Source organism: Thamnophis sirtalis, unplaced genomic scaffold (genome assembly GCF_051295495.1).
Source record: "Thamnophis sirtalis isolate CommonGarterSnake01/CBP01778 unplaced genomic scaffold, rThaSir2_p1.2 scaffold_5, whole genome shotgun sequence".
NCBI classification, from domain to species: Eukaryota; Metazoa; Chordata; class Lepidosauria; order Squamata; family Natricidae; genus Thamnophis; species Thamnophis sirtalis.
Window position 1 is genome coordinate 97,162,756 of NW_028261385.1, and position 16,325 is coordinate 97,179,080.

Sequence of the window (16,325 nt, forward strand, 5' to 3'; positions counted from 1 at the left end):
TTGTGGTAAAGTATATTATTATGTCCCTCGGAAGCTGTCGCTGTTTTGCTACCCAGGAATTCTGGCGGTAAATTCTTTGAATCTGCCAATCAAAGTTAAGTCCCGGACTTCCCACCAAGCGGCTGAAAGCCTCAAAGAATGTCTGTTTCAAATTCTCCTGTTGGTTTTCACGCAGCCCTCTAACACGTATAGCAAAGGCAGACTTGTTATAATTTAATTTGACAAGTTCTTTTTGTGCAGATTCAATTTCCTGTTCTAACGTTTGAATTTTTGATATCAGATTAAGGTTACTTTCTTCCAAAAGTTCCAATTTGTCCTCCGTTTCAGCAATATAATCTGTCATGACTGTCATTACTCCGATTATATCCTGCTTTGCCTGAGCAATTTTAGCATCAAATTCATCAGATAAATCCGAAATCAGTTGATTAATCTCCTGTCTGAAATCATTAAGCGTTTTAAGAAGGAATTCTTGTGTTAGCAAATCTCCCGTGGAGGGTGTAGGAGACAAGGGTAGCGGCTTCATGGCATTTTTTGGAGATATATTATTAAGGAGGCGCTTCTGTTTAAGTTTGGGAGCCATTCCAGAATAAAAATAAGAGACAAGCAATCCAGCGAGCCAAAAATCAAAGTCTGTGCTCCCCTCAGATAATCTTTTAGCAATTAGTACGGAGAAGCCTTCAGGAGGGTAGGGTCAGCTAGCTGCGTCAGATCAAACACAAAAGCTACGAGATCGCCATCTTGTGACGCAGTTAAAAAAAGAAGAAAGGGAGCCTTTTGCGAGATTGAAGCTGGTATTTTAAATAGTAATAGAGAAAGTTCCTCGGGAATGTTCCCCGCCCGAATTGGCTTTTAAATAGCTTAGTTTTGTCCTGGGGGGGAGGCAATCTGCCTAGGCTGCAAAAAAAAGCAGCGCGGAAAACTGGCCGGAGTAAAGGCTCAGCTAATGTTGAACCTCTTCTCCATTCACAGCAAAAAAAAAGCTATGAATTACAAAGAGATCCTAACGACTGACCTTCTCCCTGCCCCTTTCTGCCAGAAAGGGGAGATATCTATAGATCTTATAAGATATACGAACCAGAGTCCTGGCAGGAGCTTTACTTAGCTCCCGACGGCGGCAGCCCCTCCCCTCGAAGCCTCCTAGTCTAACTTCTTGCTCCTGTTCTTGCAATCTGGTGATTAGCTTCTTCCCCATCTGTCCCATATAGGTATAAGGTCAATCCATGCAGGGAATTCAGTAAGTTACATTCAAAGTTTCTCCATCTCCAAATAATTACTTTTTCATCACCAAATGGTTGCTAAATGAGGCAATTGCTGAACTACTACTGTATTTATCAAGTGGATATTTTTGAAAGTGGAATATTTGCACTTTTTCTGGCATAGTTGCCTTCTAGCTGCTCCTTTTGTAAGGAGTGAATGCAGGGGTACCATAAACTGTAAATCTCTATTTATGTTTTAATAATGATAAATTTCCAACAATTGCTTAAAAGCACTTTGAATTTGCTATATCTCCCAGCAATAAAAGAGGATTTTCTAAAAAGGATAGAATACAGAGAAAATGTCTGGTAATGATTATTATGAAATCAGCTTGAAGGCCTCCTTAAAATATTTTATAATGTTAGTCAAATCTATGTCAGCATATAGTCTCTATGCTGGATTTAAAACTTAGAAAGGAAAGGCTAAAGCAAAATTACAATATACAGTATATGTCAGGTGCGACTTCATTTAATAACAACAATAATAACAGCAAAGCAGAGGCTGACAGTATATCTTGGAAAATGCTGTTATTCTTCAATACATTATTAAAAGTTCAATCACCTAGCTCCTAATGATTTCAAAGAGTTTTTTGAAAGTGCAGAAGTGTCATTCTGCTCTTCCATGATTATTTCTTACAGTCCCAGTCTAGTCTAGTGGTATTTCATCCAAGTGCTAATCTGTTTGCTTTGACATATTGAAATAAAGAAAAAAGATACAATAAACCAAAACTAAATAGAAAAAAATGGGGTAAAAGGACAAAAACAGAAAAATGCTTAATTTTTTAAAAATAGTTTTAATCTTTCTTCTCTCCTGGTTATCCATTAATGTAATAGAAATGTTGATCAATATTACTCATTGAATGTTTAGAGAGGTCTAAACACATTAAGCTTTTTGTGATCATCTAAGGTCAGTTAGATGTTGCCATATATGTGGCCTGCATCTTGAGCAATAGCTACATAGTCTGCTCTGCACTGCCAGGTTGTTTACCAATTAATTGAGTGGTGATAAAATTGGATTCACCAATATAATTAGCACATTATGACATCAATTCTAGAGATTTCATGATAGTGACAAATGTGCACAAAATTTCTACTCAAAATACATTAGTTTCAATATAACTTTATAAAGGGGAACTAAATCTCTTCACATTTAGAGAATATATATATATTGTGTGTGTGTGTGTGTGTATATATATATATATATATATATGTGTGTGTGTGTGTGTGTGTGTGTGTGTGTGTGTGTATATATATTGTCACAACCCCTGGTAAGCCCCAATTATGGGAGGAAGCTAACTGCTTCCATCATCTGTCAATCGGCTCGTCACAAGAGTCCATCACGACAGAAACCCAATATTTTTACTGTTGCCTTTGTTATATATATATATATATATATATATATATATATATATATATATATATATATATATATATATATATATATATATATATATATATGTTATATTTGTGCTGATAAATAAATAAAGGGAGACTAGTATAGATCTATTTCAAGCTATTTAGCTCTCATCAGCTAGCCATACCCTTACTGGGTACACACACACACACCAGTGACGTGCGATCAGCTTTAGGCCTGGTGAGGCACTTTTTAGACTTGTGGACTTCAACTCCCAGAATTCCACAGCCAGGCATGCTCATTTTTCCCCCTTGCAAAATAAGTTTTCCCATTCTTTTTCTTCTCCCTCCCCCTCCTTCCTCCCCCTCCTTCCTCCCTCTCTCCCTCCCTCCCCCCTCTCTCAAACAGACACACGCACACAGAGAACGTGGATCCCTCTCTCATTCACTCACTCTCAAACACAAACACAGAAGTTGGATTGGATATATTTTCCAAAGACTTGAAAGCAGCTCCTCTGCCATACTCCCCCTTCCCCTGCTGCCTTCCGATCAAACTTTTTGAATTCCTCCCACCTCCCCACACACGCACCTTTTCCAGCTGTTTCAGAGACTATTTCAACTCTGCTTCTCCCTGCCCTGCCCTGCCCTCCCCTCATGAAAGGCCAGAGCTCTGTCAGACTGAGCTAGTTGCTCCCAGAGAACTCTAAAAAGCCTCTAAAAATGCCCTCTACAGGAGGCGAGAGAATACGTGCCTCATTTGCATAAGGAATTTTTTGCTTGTTAACCCTTGCTTAACTCTTAAAAGGCGAAAAATTCCTTATGCAAAAGACGCCCCTAGTTCTCTGGCCTCCTCCTATGGTTAACACAAAGCACTGTTCCAAGTCACTGTGAATCTGGCAGCAAGTACCTTGGCTTTAATTATTTTTAAAAAATTCTTTAAAATTCTTTCCTTTTCCTCATGACTGGTGAGGCCATGCCTCCCTTGCCTCTAGTGACTGCACGTCCCTGTATACATACATACATACATACATACATACATACATACATACATACATACATACATACATACATATATTTAAAGTTCGAATCCCAGTAAGGGTATGGCTAGCTGATGAGAGCTATATATATATATCCAATGAAAAGAATAAAGATTTATATTTTATTTATATATCTAAATTTATTGTAGCTGTCCAATGAATTTTGATGACATATTTAAAAAAAAAAAAACCATAAAATTGGATAAAACATAAAACCACACTAACAGTCTGGGCTAAAATAATCTAAAAGCAACACAAATCAAACAAAATAATACAAAGTTTCCAAAAATAACCTCAGGCCTGGGACCAAAGCCAGGTTTTAAAAGCCTTCTTGATCCTTAGGAGAGAAGATACAGTCCTTACCTCAGGAGGGATTCTTTTTCAAAAGGAGGAGACTGTGACAAAATAACAGCATTTAACAGAGGGGACCTGGAGTGCGAGAACTTATCAGGCAGGCAGAAATATTTGGAGACTCAGTTCTCTAGGCCATACAGGACTTTATGGCATCTTGAACTGCACTCAGAAACCAATTGGCAAACCATTCATTTCTCCATAGTGAAGTGACCTGGAAATTGACTCTGAAACTTTATTTAAGTATGTCCCTTAAAATAATCTGAGGAGAACAAGGGATGGCATTGAATGTAGCAAAATGGCCTGCAAATATCAAACTGTGCAGCAGTTTAAGAAAAATACTAAATATGTACTGATCAAATCTGACCAAGATAAGCTAGCAATCATTGAGGTTTCCAAGTTGTTGTTTTTTTCTAAACCTGAAGACTGTGAGAGCAAGGAGCTTTGTTTATCTGAAGGAGAATCTGCTTATCTCTGGCAACCGTGCATTGTTCTCATTGCTTCAGAAGATTGAAAAAAATGTATATTGAAAGTATGCTGTCTTCTGCAGCATACGTTGAGCAGACAAGGCAAGAAAGGGTCTTTTAAATTCCTTCCAGTTCATTTTATAAGCAGAATATGGTACCATTGCATCTCATCTCCTTTTTTCCCTGCTACCATGACTAAAACCTGCCACAAATGTTTGTCTCAGCAAGAAGTTCAGAAAGTCTGCAATAAGGGCTACCTCTGACTCAGTATTCTAATGAAATAAGCACTTTTCCTTGCTTCCTGCAATCTAAGACTATAACATGAACAAACAAAACCCATGGCTTTTCCTTGTGGTTTCTATATGACAGGGAGATCATCCTTCGGAGTTCTGTCTAAACCTTTGGCTGTATCCTTACATTTAATCCACATCACTGATCCGGAGCCAGTAAAATTGCTAAAGAACTTGGATCTGATTTCAAAGTCCCCAAGCCCAATTCTGTTAAGTGGTAGTATGCTCACTTCCAAAAGCATTTGCTGATCATTTATTGTGGACAGTTTGTTGTGCATAAGTTCAGAAGAGATGACAAGGAGCAAGGCCCCAGCTAGAATTCTTCCCATTACATCTTGTTATTCCTTATCACAAGCGGACTATCACTGTTGTTTTAGTGCCAATAATATCACACGATTATGCCCATTTAATGACTGGCAATGAAGCTCAACTCAGCAGCATGTTTAACTTCTATTCAGAATGGAGGATGAAAGATGCAATGAAGCTCAAAAGCATGAGCAAAATTAGATGACAAAAACGCTGTAGTAGCAACAAGTAAACTACTCCCAAGGCCTTGTCCAAGGTCCTGAAAGTTCTAGCATCAGATTTACTGTAACCTCACCTTTTCTTTGCCTTTTTTCTTGCTTGAGCTCCAGATTGTTTGCCAGTTATTCAGTTTTGGCTGACTGCCAAATTCATAAACTACTGTAATGTCTGGGCTCCACTTACCATAAGAGGTCAAGTTGGGGTACACATACACATACACACACACGAGATCAAAGTTTAATCAATCTGTCTAAGGGAACTTAGTCCTGCATTTCAACACAGGTTTACTTTGAGCCAGGTGAGTTGAGTTTACTGAGTCACATGAATGTTTGTGCAACATTTTTTCCCAACATGCTTGCTGTACTGTGGCCAATATAATTGTTACAACCTTATTACCCAGTCAGGAATGACTGAGTGCTTTCTCATGCTGCAACTTTTAGAAAATGTTGGGAAACAACTTTGTGATGTATTCTCCTAGTTTGTCATATTAGATTAGGAACACCAGGTTCAGAATCACAGTTATAAACAAAAGAAACCAATTCTTTTCTTATATTTATCAGGAGATAGTTGAAAGTTTTCTTGAAGGCAATCGATTTTTTTAAAAAAATCCTTAGCTATGTCCTATCAGAGATGGTCTTGAGTATTGCTAAAATATAATCAAAATAAAACCTTAAAGTAGGGTGGTAAAACACGTGGGTACAAATATAACTACCAGCCTCCTCATTTGTGTCTTTCCAGATATTCAGGGCTGCAAATAGGCAATTTTAATACTCTTCCATCTTACTCCTGTCCCCATCTCATCAGGCCTTAGGCACCTGTTGATCAGTAGAAACAACTTCCTTTCCATCATATCAAACAACAGTTGAATTTTCATTTTCAAATCTAGAGACAATTCAGTTTTTCTAATATGATTTCATGTTAAGAATAGACAGTCTTCAGGCCCCAAATATTAAAAGTTTCTAAACTGTGTGCTGATAGTGTGTATAATTAGGATGACTGAGATGTTGACTGTGGGATCAGAATCAAAAACCTATTCAGTAAAGTATCCTTGAGCCATAAAATGTACCCCTGCCCTATATTGAAGAGTTCACAACTGGAACTGAATCCATATTGGGACATAATTTTTTTAATGTCTTTATTTTTTTCAATGGGGGGCATGAAAGCTTTATAAAGCCAAAATGACATTTTGTTGTAAAATAGAAAAATATTGGCTATGGAAGTAAAATACATATTTAACTATAAAATAATATCATTTTGCTACAAAGCAGAAAATCACTGGGAACTGAAGAAATAATGGTATGTTACTGGATAATTTTCTGACAGCTACATACTTAGATATAGTCATCTAATAATCTTCTCCAACTTTCATTCAAGTTTTATTTATAAGGACACAGATTATCATCGTCAGAGACATATAATAATGGGCATAAGAAGTTTGAAGCAAGAATACTTTTTCTCTCTCTATTAAAATCTTTTCAAAATTCGTAGGAGTAAGCATGATCAATGACTTTCTCACTTTTATCCTTGTAAATAAGCTTGTGGGTACAGTATGGGGCAGTTCTCTCTGATAGATCTGTTAATCAATGTCTTCCATATTCTTACCTCAAAGGTACTGACTAATGCATCCATTTCCTCCTGTTCTGATATATAGGGTTAATGTTTATATGAAAAGGGCAGTGGGAATTGATACGCAAATTCTGGTGTAGAATTAATGGACATGGAAAAAAGAAATACAAGCCACTTAATGTTCTGGCAGCTTTACATTTTGAGATCCTTTTTCTTTAAAATTTAAGCTTAAAAGTTTCCTTGCATTATGTCAGGAATTTCCCAACCCTATATGGAAATTGCATGAATTATATGTAAAGCTTTTTGCAGGAAATATGCAGTATGTATTCTGTCATTGAGGTATATACAATTCATCAGTACTATTAAGCAGTGATTTATCAGTAAACCCAAACATTATAGGCAATATTCCAGTATGTTCAAATGATATACTATCGTCATACCATATCATTCCCTCTGTCCATTGCAAGAATCTACTACTACAGAATTCCTGCTGCATGACCAACCAATCTTTGTTTAAACACTTCCAATAAAAGATAGTCTACCATCTCCTAAAGCAATCTGTTCACCAAGGAATGTTTTTCTGGTGTCCAACTGAAATCTACTTCCTTGTAATGTAAACTTACTGGGTTTTTTTCTGTTTTCTGAAACACCTCTAAACAACCCTAACATGTCTCCCCTCAGTCTTCTCTCCATGCTAAATATGCCTAACACCTTGAACTATTTCCCTTACGTTTTTCCTTCTTAGTCCCCTTATCATCTTGCTTGTTGTCTCAGGACATTCTGCAGTTTGTCAGTATTTTTTTCCCCTAAATGCAGTCCACAACACTGGCTCGAATACTTTAGGTGCAGTCTGATTCAAATGGTTTACAGAGGGGTAGAATTTTTCATATGAACAGTAATTGGCAACTACTTTAGTGTACTATATTATCAGGTTTGTTTTATATTACTGAAACAGATTTATAAATATAACCACCTAGTTAGCTTTATTGTTCTACAAAGAGAATTATAAGAATTTTAAGGAAATACAGTAGAGTGTCTGAATATGAATTGTAAGTTAGGTAGCTTTGAGTTCAAATATTACCCATTTGATGAGCTTTTGTGCATTAGAAAAAACACTAAATTTCTAAAGTGAGAAATTTACATTTGTCTCAGCTCCATTATGTTATTTCACCATATTAATATAACTTAACAAGATCAGTTTGAATGTATTTGTTTTGGGAGTAATACACAGTTTTGTGTTATCTGCAAATCATTATACCCTCCAGCTTGTCCGACTAATTAATAATAAAATTGAATATTGAAGAATAGAGGGCCCAGGGATGAATTTTTCATGATACTGCTAATCCGAATATCATAAGGTACTTTGTCAAATGCTTGTTAAAATCAAGATATATTGCAACATTCCTACAAAGTTCTTATAATATATCAAAAAACTTTATTCAAAGTGTTTTCAGTTCTCTTCTGTATTAGCAAACTGAACACTTGATTTATTCAGCTCTTTCAAAACATAGCTTCAGCACTCCTCAGTTGATAATTAAGAGTACTGTTCTTGGGAAATATCTGTTTGAGAATAAAAGCTTCTAAGATATGGATCTAACTAGAAATCTTAAAAATATTTTAATATTTAATATATTTAACATTTTGTAGCCAATTAAGTAGGGTTCTCCAAGTATTTCTAGAAAACGTAAATAATAGAAGAGATGATGATAAAATTAATATGTTTTAGCCTGCATTCATTGCAAATTTAGCATTAAATTTCTAGTGGATTCCTTTGTAATGTTGGGGATAGCTGAAATGTATCGGTTAAAAAAAGCAGCAGAAATGAAAACAAATCTCTGATTGGTATAATTTTATTTTTTTTAAGCGGGTCTTAAAAATGGCATTCTGAACTCATTAATTATGTGACTAAACAGCATAGGTAAATTACAAATCTATATATTTCAAATTTTGATATCTTGAGCTCCTTTTTCAATCTATATAGAAATAGATATTCATAAAGCCTGTAATAATCAATAACAATTAAAATAACCAGAAAGTAGGTGGTGATATTTTTGCAAAGACGTTTTATGTGCATGGATTAAGTTATTTACAGTTTGTTAAAAATCTAAAATGTTCATACAGAATTCTCAGATTCAAACCATGATTTACAACAATGACTAGGTTCAAATATATTAAACAAAAAAGAGATTTTGGTTTAGTGCAGTGAACCCAGCAAGTGTTTTATTTGTAGCCAAAGTTTTTATGATTTCAAAACTTTCAGCTTTCTGTTGTAGTGAGTATATTATCATTACAGAAATTTGTAACACTTATGTAGATCCATTTTAGTAGTATTGGTTCTTTATACTCTACAGAATAGGAACACTATTTTTTTTAAAAAATCATAGTGTTTTAGTAGTACTGATAGCATGGATAACTGTTAAGAATTCATCAGAGGTGGGTTGCCAAATTTTTACTACCGGTTTGGGCACGCACGCGCGCACACACTTCTGCACATGCACAAAAGTGCCCGGGCAGGTGTGCAGATCCTCCTGCCATTGCTACTACCAGTTCAGCTGATCTGAGATAAACCAGCAACAACCCACCTCTGGATTCATCATTGGGAGCAGGGAAATCCATGGTTAAGTCTATCAGTGGCTAATTTTGAGCCTCCATTATCCCACAACCTAACCTACCTCATATGATTGTATGGATAAATGAAGGAAAATTGAAGACTGATTTAATTTCCTAATGAAAAGCAAGAGCTGTGGTGGCACAGTGATTAGAATGCACTAACTCTGCCCACTGCCGGGAGCTCAATCCTGATTGCCTCAAGGTTGACTCAGTCTTCCATTCCTTCGAAGGTGAGTGAAATGAGTACCCAGATTGTTGGGGGCAAAATGCTGACTCTATAAACTGCTTAGAGAGGGCTGTAAAGCGCTATAGAGTGGTATATAAGTCAAAGTGCTATTGCTCATATCAATAAAAAGGTATTATTATGAGCATTGGTGGCACAGTGATTAGCATGCAGTAGTGCAAGATACTTCTGCTGACTGCCGATGACTGCAATTTGGCAGTTCAGATCTCACCAGGCTCAAGGTTGACTCAGCCTTCCATCCTTCCGAGGTTGGTAAAATGAGGACCCAGATTGTTGGGGGCAATGTGCTGGCTCTGTAAACCGCTTACCGAGGGTTGTAAAGCACTGTGAAGCAGTATATAAGTCTAAGTGCTATTGCAGTTACGCTTTCATCAAGTAATAAAACTACAAAGACCAAACAAAAGAAATATTAACTGGTGTTCTTTGGAAGTTTGTTTTCAAAATTTTCATATACAAATACATTTGTATATGAAAATTGCATTACATTTTAATACAGACATTGTCAACATTTTCAATTTTGTAATTATATGACATTTAGGAATTTCTGCACAAATGCCAATCAATCAGAGTGGCTATTCTGTCATGATATTCTTTATAATCAGAGTGCAATTTTGATGCATGCATAACAACATGACTTATATTTTTCCTTACAAAATTTGGATTTGCTGCTATTGAGCCGTGGTGCCACAGTGGTTAGGATGCAATACTGTAGGCTAACACATTGCTCACTCCGGGAGTTCAATCCTGACCAGGTTAAGATTGATTCAGCCTTCCATCCTTCTGAGGTTGGCAAAACGAGGACCCAGATTGTTGGGGGCAATATGCTGACTCTGTAAACCACTTAGAAAGGGCTGTAAAGCACTATGAAGTGGTATATAAGTCTAAATGCTATTACTATTGCTATTTGGTAGATGTAAAACTCTTGATGATTGTTCTTGAGATATAAAAATTAATCTTTCTGTTTATTTCTTGATCAGGTTGGAACCATTGCCAATTCCTGTTTTTGCCTATTTTTATTTGTATTATTGCTACTATTATTTCAAGAATGTTTCTTCTCTAACTGTTTATTGTTAAGGGGGAGGGATCAAAACTGTAAGTAAGGAAATACAAAATTTGTATGTTCAACAAAATTATACTGATCGCTGCTTTATTTTATTTAAAAATAATATCTATGCTTTTCTCTAAAATATCTGATTCTTGGAAAGTCTTGTTTATAGTTATCATGAATCATTAAAAAAAACAAGGATCAGCAGGACAAACTGAACAATACTGTAGAGTGGTTTCATATGTTACACTGAGATAACAAAGGGAAGGAAGTTGCTATCTCTTTCTTTGTCAAATCTCTGTAGAGCCTTTCCAAACAAATGCACTTGTCAGTCTCCATAAAACTAACATTTTCTGTCTATAACAGGAATCTCTATAGATAAAAACGTGTAATAGTTTAAATTCTATTAGGATAAAACTTATCATTTATGTTATTAGCTTAGAATTAGGTACACAGAACACAAACACAAAAGTACTTGCCAAAATACTAAAAATGTTTTGTGGCCACTTCTTTCATGCACTGCCTTGCTGAATGTCTTAGGTAATCTTCTCTGGTCAATAGTTACATAATCATAATGATTTTGCTATAAAGCCTTCCCAAATTAAGGCCAGTATAAAAACCAGCAGAAGAAAATAGCTTTGATGCCAGTGCTGCCCAGCCATATATGTTATCTTTTTCACTCACAATTCACAGCAAAATACTCAAGTCTATATGATAAATTGAAAAGAAAATGAAAGGGCACACTTAAGTAATTGTAAAAAGGGAAATTGTTTTTGCCTTCAGTCCAGTTTAACATTGTGCTATAATAATGCTATGTGGCAATGACATTCTGTCACAAATAGTTATACAAAATATTCTTAATATCACTTTTGAAAGCTCTTCATTACATTACTTGAAGCTACTCTTTGAACTTTATTCATGTCAGAGCATCTGGGTGCTGCCCCACACCCTCTATCCATTCATTAGCATGCAAGTTTATACATACACACACACACACATATATATGTTGGTCTTGTTGTATTCGGGTCTTTTCCCGTGTAAGATTGAGATTGTCTTGGCAACGTTTCAGCGAGATCCCACTCGCCATCTTCAGGCTGGTGTTTTCGGCTTCGTGCTTGTGCAAGTAAAGTGTGGTCGGAGCTGCCATCGTTCTATAAATCTTGGTGGGGGTGTGTGGAGTGCTGGCTTTGTTGCTGTAAGTGGGTTGATTGGCTGTGTAGTTGCATCCTGATTGGTAGATGGAGTTGATGTTTGTAGATTGGTCGGCTGTTTTGTATCATTCTTTACTTGCACAAGCACAAAGCCGAAAACACCAGCCTGAAGATGGCGAGTGGGACCTCGCCGAAACGTTGCCAAGACAATCTCAATCTTACATGGGAAAAGACCCGAATACAACAAGACCAGCATACCTACACCCGTGAAAATCTACGAAAACAAACAAACACACACACACACATCATTCATGTATGTATGTATGTATGTATGTATGTATGTATGTATGTATGTATGTATGTATGTATCCTACATTTATTATTTTTACAAATAATTCAAAGTGGCAAACCTATCCAACACACCTTCCTCTTCCTATTTTCCCCACAACAACAACCCTTTTAGGTAAGTTGGGTTGAGAGAGAGTGACTGGCCCAAAGTCAGCCAGCTGGCTTTCATGTCTAGGCAGGAGTAGAATTCATGCTCACCTGCTTTCTAGCCTGATGCCTTAATCACTGGACCAAATAGGCTCTCACTATAAGAAAATAACATTTATAAAATTCTAGTGTATAGTTTAGGGTTATATGTCAACACTGTTGCTTATTCAGTAAACCATATTTAAAGCAAACATGATATGTGAACTCAACTTAGGCTTTTAAGTTGTACTTTATCATTTAGAACTATGAATTCATCTTGAGAGAAACCAAATCTTATTTATATTTATCATTTACTGTGGTTGGGATATGTTATCAAGTGTATTAAATTGACCAAAGTCAACTCCATTAAATTAATTTTATAGAGATTGGCTACTATAGCAGAATCTTGCAAGCTGGTTGGCTATATCATCATCATCTTCTTCCTCTACCTCTTTTTCCTCTTCCTCTTCCTCCTCCTCCTTCTCTTCCTCTTCTTCCTCTTCTACTTCTTGTCTGAGCTCCTTCCAAATGTTATCTGGACATTCTGGACTTAAATAGTATATTAGTCTTTTTTGCAACAACCTTTGCATATCTCAATCAAGGTCATCTCCTTTACTGTCTACATTTATTCCAAACTGCACTCTTTCTTTCAAGGCTTTCTTCAAGTAACAAAAACATTAAAATAGAATCCTAAAACTCAGCACTGCAGCATCTCCTAAAGATGCCATCCAGGGACTTGTAAAAGTCAATCCTCTTTTTTCCTCCAACACATTCCTGAAGAGCCAATTTTTCAAGACATATTTAGACAAGCAAGAAAATGAAGAAGTGGGCAAGCAGGTTTCATAGATTGGAGGTCATAACTGAGAACACTTGTACTATGGAGTCCCTGGCATTTTCTCACAGAAGAGATCCTGTGCAGGCCTTTTCACCCAGCTGTTCCTTGCTGAGCAAACTCAAGCTGCTGGAGATTGGAAAGGGGTTTTGTATGCTGTCTCTATCACATCGTCTGCTTGATATTAGCACACATTCTCAGCTGCTCTGAATTCACATTCTCAGAATATAATATACAGCATAAACCAAGAAAATACTTCATTAATATACAATAGAAAGACTCCTGAATGACCTTGTCAATCAGAAATAATTTAACCATGAATTAATATTGTAGTACATTATTAGTAATATAATTATCCTTTTTTAACATAACCATTATCTCTGTTATAGTGTTTTGGTTTTCTTTGTCATCAGACGTGATATACTGCTGAGACACATATTGTTTGAGGCTTGGAGACTTTTCATGAAAGTTATCCTAGGAAGGTTGGTACTCCCCATGTCTATGACATCTTGTTACACATGGCTGATAAGATATGCTAAGATAACATGTGAATTGCTTGATGTGCATTGTTTTCACTTTATTCCCCTCACATACATATGCATGCATCATCATCATGGATGATACTTAAGAGGGTCTCCCACTCATCAAGTGTTCTGGTAAAATAGATAAAAGAAGATGGCAGATTCCATTGAAGGAGTAGAATTTTTGTGCAACATTTTGATAAAAGCTATGTATCTGGTCAACGTACAACAGTTATCTTTCTATTCCTGGATTAGGAAGAGTGCTAATATCCTCTTGCCTGGTTTGTCCTTTCTTTCATTGTTGTTTCTTCTCTGAATCCAGAGAATGGATGCAGGTAACAGTGTGAAATTACAGCAGCCAATTCTTTAGATGGTGTTGGCCTTCATATGCACTGAGTTCTTCCCAAGGACCTAGGATGTTATAATGTATTGGCATAATGTGTATGCAGACCCAAGCAGTGTGGCCTTTTGTAGTTGACAGTTGGAAATATTGTCAGGGCACAGATTTTTCTAATACTAAAGTTCTAAGGAACTGTTGTGGACTGCCAGTGGAGCTGGCAGCAGATTCAGAGAGTGAGGAGCTTGGGGAGGAACATGGGCCAGTCCTGCAGTCTGGAGAAGGCTCTGATGAGGGTTCTATGTCGGAAAGGAGGCCAGAGCTGTATGCCAGTTATCAGCTACTTTCAGAGCCAGACATCAATGAGGCAAATGAACAACTGGAGCCTGTTCCCAGTATGTGCAGGTGCAGAATTGCCAGACAAAGGGAACAGCTGAAGAACAGGGGTCGACTTGGGAGTAAGGCCACAGGTGGATGATGAAAGGAATAAAAGAGGAGCGAAAGGGGAGTGGAGATTGTAGGAGAAAATTAGTTTGCTTAATTGGTTTGTGACTCTCTGAGACTGCTTGCCAAGTTTTGCTGATATTGGCCTGTCATCTCTCCAAGCAAGATAAGGTCTGTGACTGTAAATCCTCCCTTGAAAGATTTTGCTGGATGTGAATGAGAAGAATTCACAGTAAATTAATAAAAGGGTTTTTTGTTGGAACAAGGAGTCTGCTTCATGCTCTTGGGAAGCCTCGGTCAGAACAGGAACTACCTTCACATGCTCATGGAGCTTTTGTGCTGTGAGGTGAATGAAATCTCTGCCAAATATTCAATCATACTGAATAGGTCTTATCAGAGGTGCCAGACAAAGAATGTCTCATCCACCATATACAATATGGTGACACCTAGGTCAACAAGGACCTCAGTTGGTGTTGGTGTTATTAGAAGAAATGGGCTACAGGACTCTGAGCAATCAGGGCCAGCAGCTCCAGAACTACTGGAAGAAAAATGACTTACCTATTGCAAATATACAAAGATTTAAAACAAAGAAATAATTATCTGAATAGGATATCTGAAAAGAATCCACCATCTCTAGAAATAACAGCATCCAGAATCAGAAATAACTGAATAGAGGCTAGCAGATCAATGTCAATTTATAAAATGAAATAAAGGATTCACGGAAGCAGAACTGGAAGAACTGCAAAGGTCTACTCAGGGCAAAGACAGCCTCGAAGCCTTGCCAGAAATTGCTCAGACTGTAGAGGCAAACCAGGGAGAGTCAGCAGTAGAGGAAGCCAGCACAGCTATTGAATTGTTTTAATCCCCAAATTGTGAATTGATAATGAATAATTAGGCTGTCTGAAAATAAGGTTCAATTTGGGGTTTACAAAATCTGTGTTTTCCCATGAGAGTAAGAAGACTTGGCTACCCAGAATAGTTAAATGCATGTATCATATGCATTTCCCTTTAATTGCCATCTGGTTTCCTTCTTTATTTTCTTTCCTCCCACATTTCTGATATTCCATATGTCTCTTTAGTCAGATCTTAAAGAATCTAGTTCTTATCTGTGGGATAAAATTATATGAAGATAAATTTTATAGCTGTCTGACAAGTGTAATAAAGTTCATTATTCAATTATTAGCCATTAATTTGCTAGGGTAATTGTTTTTCCTTAAAAGTTATAAATGTTTTAGAACACCAATGAACTTGGAACTTCATAGAAAATAACATTGTGTAAGATTAGTGGCCCCAACCTTTTGGGCACCAGAAATCAGTTCAGGGGACGGAATGTCCAAGGACCAGAGGGAGCATGTTTTCGCATGTTAACTAGATCCTGCACATGTGCAGATGAAGCTTTGCTCACTTGTGCGGCCTGGTGTCTAATAGGCCACGGACCAGTCCGGGGGTTGTGGACTCTTGCTGTGAGATGGCTGCCCATACACTTTTTTATATTAGGATCAGCAGGAAATCCAATACTTTCCCACTTAAAAGCAGTATGATATGTAGAAATAAGAATGAAAGACTTGCTGCATTGAACTGCTGCTATATTTGTAGGTTTCAGGACAACAGATATCCTTTCTGAGAAAGAAAAATTTACAGCTGAGCACTGGGAAATTTTAAAGATACTTGGATTACAAGAAATGCGATCAAAGAATAATACTGAATTATTTGGCAGCAACAGCACTATGCTGACAAAAAAAGCAATTAAATATTAATTAGCTAGTTCATTTTTATGCACTATAATTCCACAGAAGGAACAAACATGAAGCAGAAGCTGCACAAT

At 36.8% G+C, this 16,325-nt stretch overlaps 1 protein-coding gene across 12 annotated transcripts in view; it reads left to right on the forward strand.

Moving 5' to 3' along the window:
• NRG1 (neuregulin 1) overlaps positions 1-16,325 on the forward strand; it is a 170,194-nt gene that overhangs the window by 96,225 nt on the left and 57,644 nt on the right. The gene's annotated exons all lie outside the window — the stretch shown is intronic.